The sequence below is a fragment of the Miniopterus natalensis genome, chromosome 9 (genome assembly GCF_054644295.1).
Source record: "Miniopterus natalensis isolate mMinNat1 chromosome 9, mMinNat1.hap1, whole genome shotgun sequence".
Classification (NCBI taxonomy): Eukaryota; Metazoa; Chordata; class Mammalia; order Chiroptera; family Miniopteridae; genus Miniopterus; species Miniopterus natalensis.
The window spans coordinates 65,321,199-65,337,169 of record NC_142089.1 but is presented as its reverse complement, the minus strand read 5'-3'; positions in this window follow the sequence as shown (position 1 = coordinate 65,337,169).

Genomic DNA, 15,971 nt, shown 5'->3' with positions numbered 1-15,971 from the left:
CAAGGGGTTCCTGGGCCAGAGGGGAGCAGCTAGATGCCCCCTAAATTGGGCCACATTCTCATGGTGTGTGAGCCAGTTTGGGGGGAAGCCACAATTTCCATCCTCAGGGAGGCTTCACGCTGGAGAGGACTTTTGATCTGGGCCTTAATGGCTTAGGGGTAGTTTGCCAGCCAGGGAAAGAGAATATCTTAATCAGCAATGACTGAGTTGCAAGAAACAGTCTCAAACCAGCTAAGCCACAGTGAAGTATGTAGGAAAGACACATCCCTTTGGGGAGGCAGGTACCGTTCGTCTCATGAAGGGCTGGTAGCAGACTCGGGCGAGCTGAGAATACAAATTACTGCCTTGTTTCCTTTCAGCCCTGTGGTCTTTTGTCTCTCTCCATGTTTAATCCCTCCCTCTCTCTTTAGATGAACGTTGGCCACCTTCAGCACCTCTGTGCATAGGGCCTTCTGGCTCCACTTCCCAGCAGCACTGAACCACGCAGAACGAACAGCAATGTCTTGTCTAAGTAGCTCCATGTCCAGCTAAGGTCAGAACCTGTGTGTGTGTGTGTGTGTGTGTGTGTGTGTGTGTGTGTGTGTGTGTTCTGAAGGAGGGGGGTATTCGCGATGGAGACAGAGCGACTAAAAATCTTAACAGACTGAAGAAAGGGCAGAAGACATGAGCGTGCAGGGGAGAGCGGAGGAGGGAGAGGGGGACTGGGGTCCTGAAGTGGGGGCCTGGGGTCGAGTGTACTGAGGAGGGCGGGAGGGAGTAGGTGGAACTTGGAGTTTTCAGGTCCCGCGTGTGGCAGGGCTGGCAGTTAACTGCCCCATTCCCACCGTGCGTATTCTGCTGCTGCAGTTCCACCAGGAAGGGTATGTTCTTTCATTTGGTAGAAAAAGAGGTGATATCTCCACATTACCTTTAAGCATGAAATCACCCGGTCTGGGCCGGTGAGTACTCGCCACCCTCGACCAGACGGCCCGACGTGCAGATCAACCGGGGACTGGCCGCTATGTATTTCAGACCTGGAAACCTCTAGAACAAGAAATCACAGAAACGGCAAAGAAGAGTTCAACTCCTAACCTTTCATCCGACTGTAGAGGAGGGTTTGAACAGAAAACGAGTAGGCGAGAAGCTAGTCTTATTTTGGGTGTAAGCCCATCTGCTGGAAGGCCAGGATTAGAACAGCTCACAGGAGAATCATGGTTTTGGATCACCCAGATAAAGGTGGATCTCTGTACTTAGCAACCAAAATAAATGAAGCAAAAGGCTTGCTGGAAGAAACCACCAAACACTGATTGATGCTCAAGGACTATTCTGAAGGAAAAAAGTGTGTGTGCGTGTGGCGGGGTGTGTGTGGGGGGGACTTAAAAAACAAAGTCCTGCATATTGAATCTAAACCACCACTGTCATTTTCATACATGTGCTAACCCTAAATAATAATCTATTCCAGTGTTAAGCAGTATAATAATAAAACATTAATAATCTGGAAAACAGAAAGAAAGAATTCGGTCTGATTCCTGTCCCTAGGACCCTGCCTGCCGTTTCCCTTGTAGACGTGAAGCACATCTAGTCACCCACAGGAGGCAGCCTAAGTAGGGAGGAGGAGCCCCTGGGACAGGTGTGGGGGGGATAGAGGCTGGGCTGTTCCATGCCTGCGGCACAGTGTTGTTTGCCGGAGGAGGGGAAGGGGCATGTGGGAGCGTAGAGGACACATTAAGAAATGGCCTGGAAAACATGGGGATGGTGGGTGGAGATCCTCTTAAACTGCCTTGTCACCTATGGGTCATAATAAAAATGTCCCGTCCCAGAAGTAGAAGGTCCCAGCGCATCAACTCGATAAGATGGAAGGGGCCCCAGGGAAAGTCTGGGGCTGGAATACCTGTCTTCGGTGCTGCGCTCATCTTTCCTCTACCCAGGCCACTGTGGGTACCCCCTGCCCTAGCCCCCTTCCTTCTGCAGGGACTCTTACCGGTTTCTGGGCTTGTGGCCTGCATATGCTATGGCGGCCTTCCATGATTCCAGTATCAGATGGTGTAGAAGGATTCATAGAATCACCAGCCCTTGTCCGTTCTTTTCTCCCTCTTGTCCTACTCCTCAGAGGCAACAGTTTTTAACCTTACATACCCACGAGCTCTTGGGCAATTTATATAATGTCCCTATGCCTCAGGACTCCTCACGTACAAATGTCACTAATAACAGAACTACTTCATAAGGTCATTATCAAAATTAAATGAAGTGATTCATGTAAAGTGACTGGCGTTATGCCTTCACATAGTAAAAATTCAGTAAATGCTAGCTGTCACAATCACAGTGCATCGACCCACTGGCTTGGTTGTCGCCTTCCTGAGCGGTGAGCTCCTTCAAGACTTAGAGTCTGTAAAGTGATGGGCTCATTGAAGGAACTCAGTAAAAGGTAATTATTTTTATTATTACTATTGTTGAAGAGGGTAGGAAAGTTGCCTTGCTCGCCTGAATGTCTCCAGCCCACGGCACAGGCCCTAACACCTAGCATCTTCTCAGTGGGACCTTCACTCAGTGAATGAATTGAATAGTTAGGTCTTTGTTCTTTTCAAAATAGTCAGCATGGAATTAAATGCACTGCTTATTGTGATGTTTCTCAATGTTTTCCTTTCAGAGCCTGTGACATTCCTGTGAGCATTCTCAGCCATGGCAGGTCTCCATTCATCACTTAGTCCTGGGATTTTCAAGCTGGAGGATACTTTGGAGATCATTTAATCCAATCCCTTTGCCTTAGACAGAGCAATTGGTACCTGAGACATTAGGTGGTGAGACTAAGGCCACACAGCTGGTCATAACAAAGCCAGGAGGATGGGCTTTGTAGTTAAGTCTGGAGGTAAAATGAGTAAACCAGCTGAAAAAATATTGGTTGGTTCAAAACTGAGGTAGGAGTGAAACTAGACTTGCTTGTCTCATGAGAGTGAAGGTAATTCCACGAGAAGAGTCCCCAACGTGCGGGAGTGTCATTACTGGAACGTGTGAGCTGGCTTTGAAGGCAGTGTCCAAACCAGCTCCCCCCCATCCCTAGCAGCTCTCAGGATGTCCACTCCTGGCCGGGGCATAGCTTTTTCATTAAAAACTCCCTTCGAGTGAGGCTGCAGGCCTGGGGAGCCTGAGCATCTCACCTGGCCTCAACTCAGACATTGGTCAGGGCCTCTGCCTGGCGCTTGGCCCACCCCTTCGAATGCGATGCCCCAGAAAATGATTTCAGTGATTCTTCTCTCATTTTTCCCAAGGTTGGTACCTAACTAGCCCACTCTAGATACCTAGGAGAGGTTAACTCGGTATACACAATGGGTGCCTTGAGGCATTAGGGTTTGATCTTCTTCCAGAACCCAGTGAAGAAAGGCTCCAGTTCGCTGTTCCTTTAATTTCCAATCCACCAGATTCCGGTGTCAACCTCACACCACCAAAGATGCAAGCCTATCCCACCCCAGCCACACCCCTCACCCTGGCCTCATTGGAATGTTCTTGCCTGAATAAGCACTGATATAGTTGTTAAAAAACAAAAGACAGCGCCCTCGCTGGTTAGAGCGTTGGCCCTCAGACTGCAGGGTCCTGGATTCGATTCCAGCCAAGGTCAGGTACTGCCTCCGGTTGGGACACATGCAGGAGGCAACCGATCAGTGTGTCTCTCTCACATCGATGTTTCTTTCTCTCTCTCTTTCTCCCTTCCACCCTGAAAAGCAATGGAAAAAATATCCTCAGGTGAGGATCAGAAAAATAAGAGTTTTCTTTTAGTCAAGTTAATATCAAGACAGACATCCACAGTAGTAAAATCCCACGGGAAAGCCGCAAGCCAATCTTGTTTGGAGTCAGCTCAAGGCAGCTGTAGTAAATTAAGTAATATTTGCTTCCTGTGGAGGTGAAAAGACCCTTTTGCTTCACCAGAAGACTCAGGATAGCTCCTTCAAATTGTTCCCTAACCTCCTAGGGTCTCCTTAAACAGATTTCCGCCCACCGTGGTCCCTGTTTGCCCCCGGTCTGTAAGACGGGAGGAAGGCAACACCCTGCGAACCCTTTCTGCGGGGCGGGCGCCTCCCTGGGGGCCGGGAGAAGGTCAGGCTTCCCCGGGGGGTGCTCGCTGAGGGCCGGCTTCAGGGAGCGCGGCAGGTATCGCTTTGTAATTCTAGAAAGCATTTGCTAAAGACTTCGCCAGACAAGTGGAAGAAATATGGCTCTAAAAATGACTGTTCCCTTTTGAACAAGAAAACCCCGCATTTTTGTGGAGGGAGTAATGCGCTGTAGTGGCGGCAGACAGATGTGTTTCCAAAAATAGCCTGCAAGGCAGCATTTGTGAGGCTGCTGAGAACCTCGCTGTTCTGTGAATGCTTTCTCCGGAGCCTCTGAACTAAGTTCAAGCACCTATTGACCTTAAAAAGGCTTTGGCTACATACATATTTATTGCCTCCATAGTCTATGAAATCATTATTGTAAAAGGTCAAATATCTTCATATATTTGAAGAGAGGGGAGTGACAGTAAATTTTCCTGTAAGAGCTTTTAATACAAAACTGAACCAAATGCAGTGTGTGGAGTGTTGGATCCTGATTTAAACAAACCGACTATAAGCAGATATTTGGGGGCCAATTAGAAAAATTTAAATATGGATGGAGAATTAAATGATACTTAAGGAATTATTGTTCCTTTTGTGAAGTTATAGTATTTTGGTTATATAATTAAATGTCATTTTCATTAAGATGCAAACTGAAGTAGTTAAAGGCAAATACGATGTCTGGAATTTATTTTAAATAGTTTATCAAATATGTGTAACAGATGATGCTACAAAGGCTAAATGTCAGTTATTAATAGAGGTAATTGTTATGTTGGGGTTTATTATAATATTCTCTTGATTGATTTATAATGTTGTTTTTTAACCCTTACCTGAGGATATGTTTTTATTGATCTTTTAGAGAGAGAGAGGGGGAAGGAGGGAGGGGAAGAGAGAGAAATATCCATCCATTGCCTCCCATAGGCGGCCTGACCTGGGATCTAACTCAGAACCTGGGTATGCGCCCTGACCTGGAACTGAACCCACAACCTTTTTGGTGTACTGGGATGAGACTCCAACCAACCGGGCCACTCGGCTAGGGCGACTTATAATGTTTAAAATATTTTATAACGAAGTATTTTAACAATAAAAATAAATGCATATCCAAATTTTAAAAGAAAGACCCTAATACTAAAAACAGGTCACTTCTCACAAAAGAAATGGAGGCAATTTACCAAAGGAAATAATAATGAACTTAAATTGGTCATTTGCAAACCTAGTACAAAGCAAACTTAGTTTTTCAATGAACTTTCTCAATTCATGATCAGACTTAATGATGGTATTGAACACAGGACCCTAACCATGATAAAGAAATTAGAAGGTTAAAGTAATATAAAATGTTTCATTTACATTAATCCCAAAATGCACTTTTAGATTAAAAAAAAGTCCAAATGTATGGTGCCAGGTGGGCACTGGAAATATCAGGGGGAACACTTCGTAAAGTATAAGGTTGTCTAACCACTATGCTGTACACCTGAAACTAGTACAAAATAATACTGAATGTAAACTGTAATTGAAAAAAAGTCAGTTTTTTAAAGTATATCTTTTATAATTTCTAATAAAAATTATTATCCATGTAAATGACTATAATGTTAAAATGTTTAGTGTTGGGTGATTTCTTTAAAAAAATATGTTAAATTTACAGGTTCTTTACATTACATAGAAAAGTAAACCCAAATTGCACAAGCCCTACCAATCAGGAGCGAGGTTGTTTGTGTCTAACGCAGTAACAAGAGGACCTCACAGAACTGTGTGTGATCGTGTGGCTCCCACGCGTCTTAGGACACATCGCTGAGGATGCCCCTGGGGGAAGATGCTTCCTCACGACCCCCTTCACACCGTCGGCAGGACTTCACATAAACTTACCAGTAGTGGGGTCTCGCCTTCCTCACAGCCTTACTCCGGCCCCTGCTGGGTGCAGGCACACCTAGGCAGGGCCCTGATGGCCTAGCAGGGCTGTCCTGGAGGACAGGGATTTGAAGCCCTTCCTAGGACAGGACTTATGCTAAGGAGAGAAGAAACTAGACATAAAGCCTTAGTCATTGAAAGATGGAAAGGATTCTGAACAGAATAGAGTGAGTTGTGCTCTAATCCTGCACAGGAGGGCATCCCAAAGGTGAAACGGAGGGTGTTCTTACATTAGGGTAACTTGAGCAGAGTTTGGGGGCCTTTTGTAGTTCAGTAAATGGGGTGAAAACCAGCGGAGATCTCAGCACAGGAAAGCATGAGGAGAGGGGGCAGTTACTGTCAGCAGATGGAGGGAGTTGTGAAGAGGCCACCGTGAGAGGAGCAGGGACCTAGTGCAGGGGTGCACACAGCCCAAGGTGGCTCCACAGGGAAGGAGACAGGAATCATTCCCACTCCTGGGGGTGACCAGCTGGCATCAGAAGTGGAAGAGCCCGGCTGAGAGAGGTCAGGAGGGGAAGCCTGAGAGGGGTGTGGGGCGCACGGGGAGTCTGCACCCAATCCTCCTCTGTCTGATATCCACAGAGCAGCCAGAGCAGTGCTTTTAAATTTTTCCTGATGGTGGCATTCTTGTACTCGCACCCCATCACCGCTCTCCCTCACACCTGGACTAAACCTAAACTCCTTACCTGAGCCCACGGGGCCACCACCGCCTGGATGCTGCAGGCTCTCTGGTCTCGCCCCTGAGCTCTTCCCTGGGCACCCTCAGTCCAGCCACACTGACTTTCTTGCTGTTCAGGACAGACCACACTTTCATGACTCAGGGCTTTCATCCTGGCCTCTGTCTGGAAGGTTCTTTCTATCATTGATGTCACAGCTCAGAGGCCACCTTGGAAAAGCCTTCCCTGACCACCCCATCTAAAATGGCACCCTTGGGGGGGGGGTTAACCAAAGAATTTATATGCATATATGCAAAACCCAAGGACACAGATAATAGTGTGGTGAGGGACTGAGGAGGAGGTGGGTGCAGGTAGAAGGGGTCAATGGGGAGAAAAAAGGACATCTGTAATATTTTGAACAATAAAAAAATTTTTTTTTAAATGGCACCCTTTCTCCAGGCACCTTCTGTCCTCTTACCCTGGGTGCAGTGCTCCTCTCTTCCTGGGCCCCTGAGGCCCCTGCCCTGGGTGCTGTGCTTTAAAGGATAGCCCTGCTCCAGCCGTGGCCTTCCCAGAGGGCAAGAAGTCACAAGGCCAAATGGATGTGTTCACCAGGAGCCCACACCTGTGAATTTGGGTTCAATCTGAGAAGCAGAATCAACACACACACATGTACACAGTGTACGTACACACACATATATGAAAGGAAATTTGTCACAGGAATTTGACCTTATAAGGTTGTAGGATTCATGAAGTCACTGTGGCGATGTCTGCTGTTGAAGCTTGAAATGTGCGGGGCAGACAATGGGGAAGGGAAGAGGGACGGAAAGTGGGGAGATCAACAGCAAGCCGGAGCCCACAGTGTGGGCTGGAGTCCCATGAAGATGGACGGAAACCTGCGCCAGTTCTTGTTAACTCTGACCTTAGGGATGTGGGTGTTCCTTGCCACAGAGCTAAACATACCCATGCACCGGACCCAGGAGTCAGAGGAGCAGAAGGAGGACCCAGGGGGAGGCGGAGGGGAGGGGTAACTGCTGTCTGGTGGCAGCGGGTGAGCTGCAGATTAGCAACCATGCCTGTGACTTACAAACAGGCTGCTGCTTCTTCCCTGCCCACCAACCCCCCCCAAGGAGCATGGGAAGGGGAATTCTAAGAAATAGGATTCAGCCCAGCCAAGTATTGGTTAAAAATCCATCACCCCTGTTCTCGACTGCCCTGCAGGCATCTCATCCCCTGGAATTCCCAAATGGCCTCAGTGCTGTTTCCATATCTGCATGGATCTCTTTCCTGGTTCCATTTGCCTTTGGGCCACTCACACCACCCTGAGGCGTGACCAAGGGGTGGCTGTTTTCAGAGGCGTGGATGGAGTTTGAACATGTGGGCTGGTTCACGTGTGTGTGTGTGTGGGGGGGGAGCCACTCATGATTCAGGACACAGAGTGGGAGGTGTCAGAAGAAAAGGGAGGGCCACTGGCCAGCCCTCCCCCATTATTACATCCCTGGATGAAATCCTCAAGAAGCCAAAAATCCTAAATGCAGGACACTGCAGACCATTATGAAGGCATCTTTGTCAAGGTTGATGGATAAAACATGTTTTATTTAAGTTTTTTGTATAGACTTGTACATTTGAAATATTTAGACTTTGTGAAGGGAGAGAATCAGTGTGTCAGTAGCTGTGAGGGTGACTCAAGGTAATTTATGTTGAATAAATACCCTTAGGCACACAGTAGCCACTTTTCACTTATTTAGCATAACAACAGCGTGCATCGAGTCAGAATGAATCTTAAATTTCTTTAAAATTTGGGTTTATTTTTTGAATTCCCATGATTCAAAACTCATTGAAAAGTGTCCCTCCCATTTCTGCCCCCCATCGCTCGGTTCCTCTCCTCAGGACAAGAAATGCTGCCTGTTTCTTGTGTCCTCTCCCAGGGACATTCTCTGCATAGATAAACAAATCTGAACATCTATCCTCCAACCCTTTAAAGTTTTAACCTCAGTTTTAGCATATCATTTATACCACTCTTCACTGTGTCTTTGTGACTTAGTGCGTCTTAAAGACTGTTTCGTATCAGCACACGAAGAGCTTCCCCCTTCTTTGGTCATAGCTTCATAATATTTTATAATTTAACTGGTTCCTTACTGAATGTACGTTTAGGTTGTTACCAATCTTTGGCTGTTACAAACAATGTCGAAGTGAATATTCTTAAACATACATATGTCTGTAGGAAACATTTGTAGAAGTGGGATTCCTGGTTCAAATGGCTTATACATTTAAAATTTTGGGAGGTGCAACCAATCGCCTTCCATAAAGGTTATACCAAGCTCCACTCCCATCGGCAATGCAGGAGAATGCCTCTTTGCCCCTACTTTTGCTAACAAAGCATGTGTGGCGGCCTTGAAAATGCACCACCGGACAAATGCACAGCGTGTAATTACCGCTGTGTTCTGAATCCGCCACTGGGAGTGTGCCGAGGCCGGGCTTCCCACAGGCTCTCCCGGCCAGGACACTAAAGGCACAGTCCTGCAAGGTGGGGGATTCCTCTGTAGGTGACTTCAACTCAACTGTCCATCAGTCCGGCCAAGCTCTCTTAGAACTGTGCTGCAGCCCGAGACTCCCCCGTCCAACCCTCCTTCCTTCCTTCCTTCCCTCTTTCCCGAGGGTCGGATCAGCACCATGGTCCTAAGGTTTCCCCTTCCTCTGTCTTCCCTCCCCTTGTCCTTCTCAGGAATTTCCCCCAAATCGTCTCTTGCATATCTAGTCCCATCCCGGTGCCTGCTTCTCAGAAGAACCTGAAGTTTTCTTATTATGAGTGAAGTTGGGCATGTTTATATATATAAGAACCATTTTCATATTTTTTCATGAGATATTTCTTCATCTCCTTTGCCTGTTTTTCTGTTGGGTTAATCATCTTTCTCATTAACTTAGAGGGTCTCTTTATATTTGAGGGATATCAGACCTTTTTAATATGAATTTTGAAAATAGTTTTGTAGTTTGTCTTCTGCTTTTGTCTCACCCCCCCCCCCCCAATACACACAATGGAAAAACTACTTATTTGTAGTTTTCAAACTTGTCATACTTATTTTCTATTCTTTCCTGGCACCTGGGTTTTGTTTCACATTTTGAAAGTTCTTTACTCCTTCAGGAGGATTTAAAAATTCTCCCATCGGTACTTTTATTTTAACATTTAAATCTTTGATCCTTCCCGAATTGATTCTGGTATAACATATGAGGTAAGAATCCAAAATTTATTTTTTTTCCAGATGGCTACCAGTTGTTCCAACCCTATTTCTCAAATAATCTTTTCCTACAAATTAGAAATGCTACCTTTATCATGTAGTAAATTTCCATTTGCACTTGGGGCTTCTTTGTGTTTCATTTGATTCTACTGATCTGTCTTGGAGAGATACTTTCGTCTGTATTTTATTAGTCTAGTATTATAAAAAATAAGCAGACAGATATCCAAGACTCTAGCATAAATTTATTCAAACTCTAGCCAGAGCAATATATTCAACAGATGAATTGTTCTTTGGAGAAATATTCTGAAACCCTACATCTGCCAAAATCTAATCTTCTTTACCTGTTACGGCTGAAGTCCAAACTATAAGTATTGTCAATATTAGTTAATAAATCTTGACTTTTCTATAGCAAAATAGCTGGCTAGTGTCAGTTTTGTTTGTCTTTGTGGGTGAGGTTAGCATGTGAGTGGACTATGCTCATAGTCGGGGTAAGAAATTGATCCTGCCATTTCTCTGCTCACTTTTTACTTTCTCCTCACCACAAACCACCCTTTTCTCAGTATTACTGGCCTTTTGATTTGTAGATATCTGGGAGATGACACTTTACAGAACTCCAACTGCGGGAGTGCAGCTGGCCAAGAACCCCAGTGCCGTGCTCTGAAACCCACTCAAGTGTGTGTGCTGACACCCACTCAGTGTCCCCCAAGGGCTGCTCCCAGTCGTGACGGAGGGCAGCAGAGATGCCAGGGCAGGCTGTTCTGGAGCAGCGAACACCTCTCACAGCTGACTTTGGCTCCTGGACGACCCGATGGCCTTGCTGAGCCTTCCTTTAATTGCACAACCATCAAGAACACTTCTCCCCACTGTCTTTCCCTCTCTCGCTCGCGTGGGGTCAGATGTGCACGGTGGTCTAATGGTTCTCCCAGCCTTACCCTGCTTTCTCTGCATCTTCCCTCGCACAGGTGTTTTGTCCTACTAAAATCTTAGTGCATTGAATCCCAGTGTGACATCTGAGTCTTAGAAGACCTGCATTAACGAAAGCATCCTGTTCTCGTAGCCATTAAATGCGCTTATTGGTGCCTTTTCTACATACTAACTATAATTGGATAGTTAGGATATAAAGTAAGTGTATTTAGGCAGCAGATGAAACAAAACAAAACAAAAACCAGAACCATGCTTTAGGAGAAAGTAAAAAGTGAGCAGAGAAATGGCAATACAACTAACAACTTGGATGTTGGGTCCTGGCTCTTGGCCCCCTGCTTTGCTCTCTGTGCATTGGGAATAGCTCTTTTCCTCACTTGAGCGCATCATCCTGCCTCTTAACCACAGGTAATCAGTGAGAGATCACTAAATCTGTGTGTCAGTAAGTCAGGACTTTCAGACTTTAAAGCTCACATAGCAAAGATGAATGGAAGTCATCTTGAGAGCAATTAGGGCCTGACTAATCATACGAAGAGTTAGTTTCAACCTGGGCTTCACTGGGGGTATACCCAAAGAACAGAGCTGCTCCCAGGGCTGAGATCACCCCTCGGTCCTCAGGTGAAGCGGTTCTAATACATCATCATGATCCACCCAATGATGAAAGGGCGCACCCTTGATTTTAGTTAAATATCACCCCTCCTGCCTTTTCTAAAGTTCAGTATTTCCAAGACTTGGATTTAATTGCAAACGCTCTTCTGCTTTCCATCTTCAGGGATTCTGATTTTCTGGTGAAACCAAGTGTTAGTGGAAGGTTCAAGCTCAACTATTAATCCTCTCTCAGAATTCCGGGATCATGTCATTTTCAAGCACGAAATGCTTCACAAGAGAGCTGTTGACTTGCTGCTGCCCAGGTCCTTTCAGGTTGTGGCGTGCGTGGTGGAATGTCTCGGAGATGACTTCTGCAGGCGAGGCTTCCCTTTGAGTGTCTTCGGGCAAGATCAGTCATGTCCATTTCATTGCTGATGAGGTGTTTGTGCGATAAAAGCATTTTTAAATGGCTTACTTAACAGCTTTGGTTAACACTGAGTGTTTGGATCCTAATGTGTCAGTTATAGACATTTACTCTCATTATTAAAAATTCCTGCCTCTTTCACTGTGCAAAGGATGGTGTGCATGAGTAACGTCTGGGTGGAGTGGATCTGAGAAAGAATTTAGGGAGGAGAAAATTATACAATCTCCAATTTTTTTAGGGAGAGCCTAAATTTTTACCAGGTGAGCTCACTAATTTTTACCAGACTTGCCTCACAGGTTCTTATCTGTCTACAGACAACCCCAGGTTGGTACCCCAGCTGAAATTATAAGCAACGTAACCCCATTTCCACTTCTCCTGGCCCTTCACACTTCAATGTCAAGGGAATGTCCTTACCCCAAGCCAAACTCCGTAGCTAGCAAGTTACTCTTGGTATAAGGCTTGTTGAGCAAACGGCTGCTGTGACGCCTGAGACCAGCACTCCCCACGGGAGCGAACTGTGAGGAGCCGTTGCCTCCGTAAGATGAACTCGAGCCTTGGCTGGTGTGGTTCAGTGGTAGAGCATCACCTGGACACCGAAGGGTCGAGGGTTCGATTCCCGGTCAAGGGCACATACCTGGTTGCAGGTTGCTTCCCAGCCCCAGTTGGGTCATGTGCAGGAGGAAACCAATCTATGTGTCTCTTTCACATCACTGCTTCTCTCTCCCCTCCCCACCTTCCCCTCCTGCCCTCCCTCTTTCTTTAAAAATCAATGGAAAAAAATATCCTCAGGTGGGGATTAACAGTAAATAAATAAACAAACGAACAAACAAACATAAAAAAAAAAAAGATGAACTCGACTATTAGCAATAAGGACAAACCCTCCTAAAACTGACTCAGAACCTTGACAGTCTGCCACATTGTAGATTTTTTAATGTCATAAAGAAGAAATTCTAATAAAAAAGAAACGTCCCCACCTATCCTCACACCACTCTGTGCATCTGCTTTGTAACTGTGAAATCCATTTCCATCTGCACTGATATATAGGTGTCCCTCTCACTTGGATCACAGCATATATAGATGTGTCCTACTTCTTTCAATGTTATGTCATAGCCAACATATTTATTATTTTATTGGCTACATAGTATTCCATCATTCATATGTAATTTACTTCATCACTCCTAGCTATTAAACATCTAGGTATTTTGGGGTGTTTGATTTTTAAATATCTTTGTAATGCCATTATAAACATTACTATATGCAGTTTTTAAAAAATGTATTTTCTTTATGATCAATTCCCAGGAATAGTATTAGTGAATCAAAAAACATAAATATTTTGCCCTAGCTGGTTTGGCTCAGTGGTTAGAGTGTCGGCCCAAAGACTGAAGGGTCCCTGGTTCGATTTTGGCCAAGGGCACATACCTCGGTCACAGGCTTGATCCCCGGCCCTGGTCAGGGTGTGTGTGAGATGCAACCAATCAATGTGTCTCTCTCACACCGATGTTTCTCTCTCTCTCTCACCCTTCCCCTCTCTCTGAAAAGCAATGGAAAAAATATCCTCTGGTGAGGGTTAAAAAAACACGCCAAAAAACACAGCACATAAACATTTTAATGACTTTTGATAGGTAGCCAAATAGTCCTCCAAAAAATACAATACAGATTTACATGGCTACTAGTATAAATAAGATATATTGTAAATTTTAATTCATTATGTGTTGCTATCAAAAATAAAGAAGAACATAGTGAAGTGCTCACAAGCAGTTCCCCTTGGCCAGACTTAAGAAGGGGCAACACACAGGACAGGCTGAAGGCTTACGAGGGCCCTTCTGTCTTCACGAGGCAGGCTCCGAGGGGGAGAACGTCATGTGGGAGGTGTGAACCGGTCTTGCTGGCAGGTTTTTTTCTGTTTTGAGAAACATTGGGTTTAAACTGGGATTGGACAAAGGTTATGGTATTAGCAGCAAAGAGCATTCAGGGCAGAGGAGCGTACCAAGGGTGAATTTGGATCCAGATATAGGTTGAAAGTCCAGATCCATTTTTGGGGGGGAAGGGACACCACTCTTCTACCCAATTAAGAGAAACATATTGATCAGTACAGAGGTCTTTTTTCCTACACTTATCCTGCCATGAATTCGCAGAGACAGGCCCCCGCAGCTCAGGCGCCTTTCCGCTGGCTCTCACAGTGCGCTTCTCCGGCAGGAGCCGGCTGGCGCTCCGCTGGGCCCAGGTACCTTCCTCTTCGGCTTCCTTCCTTTTCTGATCATTTCCCTTCCCACGTTTCAGGAAGCTGTCTCGGCTCTGAGAGGGCTTCATATGCTCAATACGTACATTAATTCCCTTGGCAAGAATCTTGCCCTTAACTTGTTTGTTCCCAACAATGCTCACCGCACGCTGGGTGACATTGTAGACTCCTCCGGTTTTGCCGTGGGAACATTTGTGGGGCGCTCCTTTTTGAACAGTGCCCATTCCCTTGATGTCCACAATGTCGCCTTTGTTGCAGATTCTCATGTATGTGGCCAAAGGAACAACTCCATGTTTTCTAAAAGGCCCAGAGAACATACAGTGGGTGCCTCTCCCCTTTCCCTTTGTGTTGGTCGTTTGGGCAAATTACTGGAAGACGGTGGTTCCGACTGAAAGGTCTCCAGCAACTTTTGATTGAATTCCAGATTCCATGCTTAGTCCTGGGAATATAAAGGTCAGGAAGTCGTGCTCTTACACTTAAGGAGACCTCTGGTGTGGGGACAGAGATAAAAATACAGAGTGATCAGTGCAAGGAACCAGCAGACGCTGTGATGAGCTTTACAATGGAGGTGAAGCTTGAACTGAGTCTTAAAAAAATAACTGGAGAGAAACTGGCACCGTGATGCACCGCTGGTGGGCAGCTCCTCCAAAAGTTAAACAGAATTACCATATGATCCAGCAATTCCATTCCTGGAGAATTAAAAATATATGTTCACACAAAAACCTGTGCACAAATGAAACATAGCAATATTGTAATAGTCAAAAGGTAGAAACAACCCAAATGCTTATAAATTAATGAATGCCTGACAAAATGTGATACATCCAAACAATGAAGTATTATTCAGCAATAAAAAGGAATACAGTGCTGATACATGTTACAACATGGATGGCTCTTAAAATTATGCTAAGTGAGAGAAACCAGTCTCAAAATGTCACATATTGTATGATTCCATTTATGTGAAGTATCCAGAATAGAGACAGAAAGCAGATTAGTGGTTGCCAGGGGCTCAGGGGAGGGGGAAAGGGAGAGGGACTGCTTAATACAAATGGGGTTTCTTTTGGAGGTGATGAAATGTTTTAGAACTATATACAGGATGTCTCCCCCCAAAAATGTATGCACACTTTAACAGCTGATAGCTCAATTTTGGAAAATGAAATGTGTTTTAATAAACATTGCCTTTATAATTATTCAAAGTGTGTGATACATTTTTGGGGGACACCCTCTAGAGGTAATGGTTGTACAACATTGTGAATATTAAATGCATGTCACCTAATTGTACACTTTTGAATAGTTAATTTTATGTTGTGTGAATTTTATTTCAATACAAAATGAATAGAAATTCTCCAGGTAGACAAGGTGAAGGAAACATTCTACAGAGTTCACATCTTATGCCAAGGCCCAGAGGTACAAGCATGGGTTGTTTGAAAACATGAAGTACTTTAGTGTGGCCGGAACACACAGGGAACAGTAGGAGATGAGACTAGAAATGTGGGTGGGGGCCAAAAACTAAAGGGGTAAGGGGCTTAATTTTATAGAAAGAGGTGCCTTCTAAATCGAGGCTCAAAAACTGGCAAGGCTGAGACTGTAGGTGAGGACACTCTGTCCAAGGTTGTCATTGTTGACAGAATGTTAAAAAAAGAAGAGACTTAGAAAATATTCAGCCTGGTTTTTCCCACGGTGAAGTCATGAAACACCGGCCTTTTATGGTACGGGGCAGGGGCGGGGGTGGATGTGTGGTCAGGCCCTTCATTCACTGCTGTGTCTCCAGCATCTAGAACAGTGCCTGGCAGATAGTAGACGCTCAGTAAATAACTGTTAAATAAATGGGATCAGTTTGGGAAAGGTGCACACTATATTCCTTCTTGGAGGGCATCTACACACATTAGCAAAATAAAGTCCCTGAGAAACCGGTAGTAAAGAAACACTTTTAACTTACCAGCC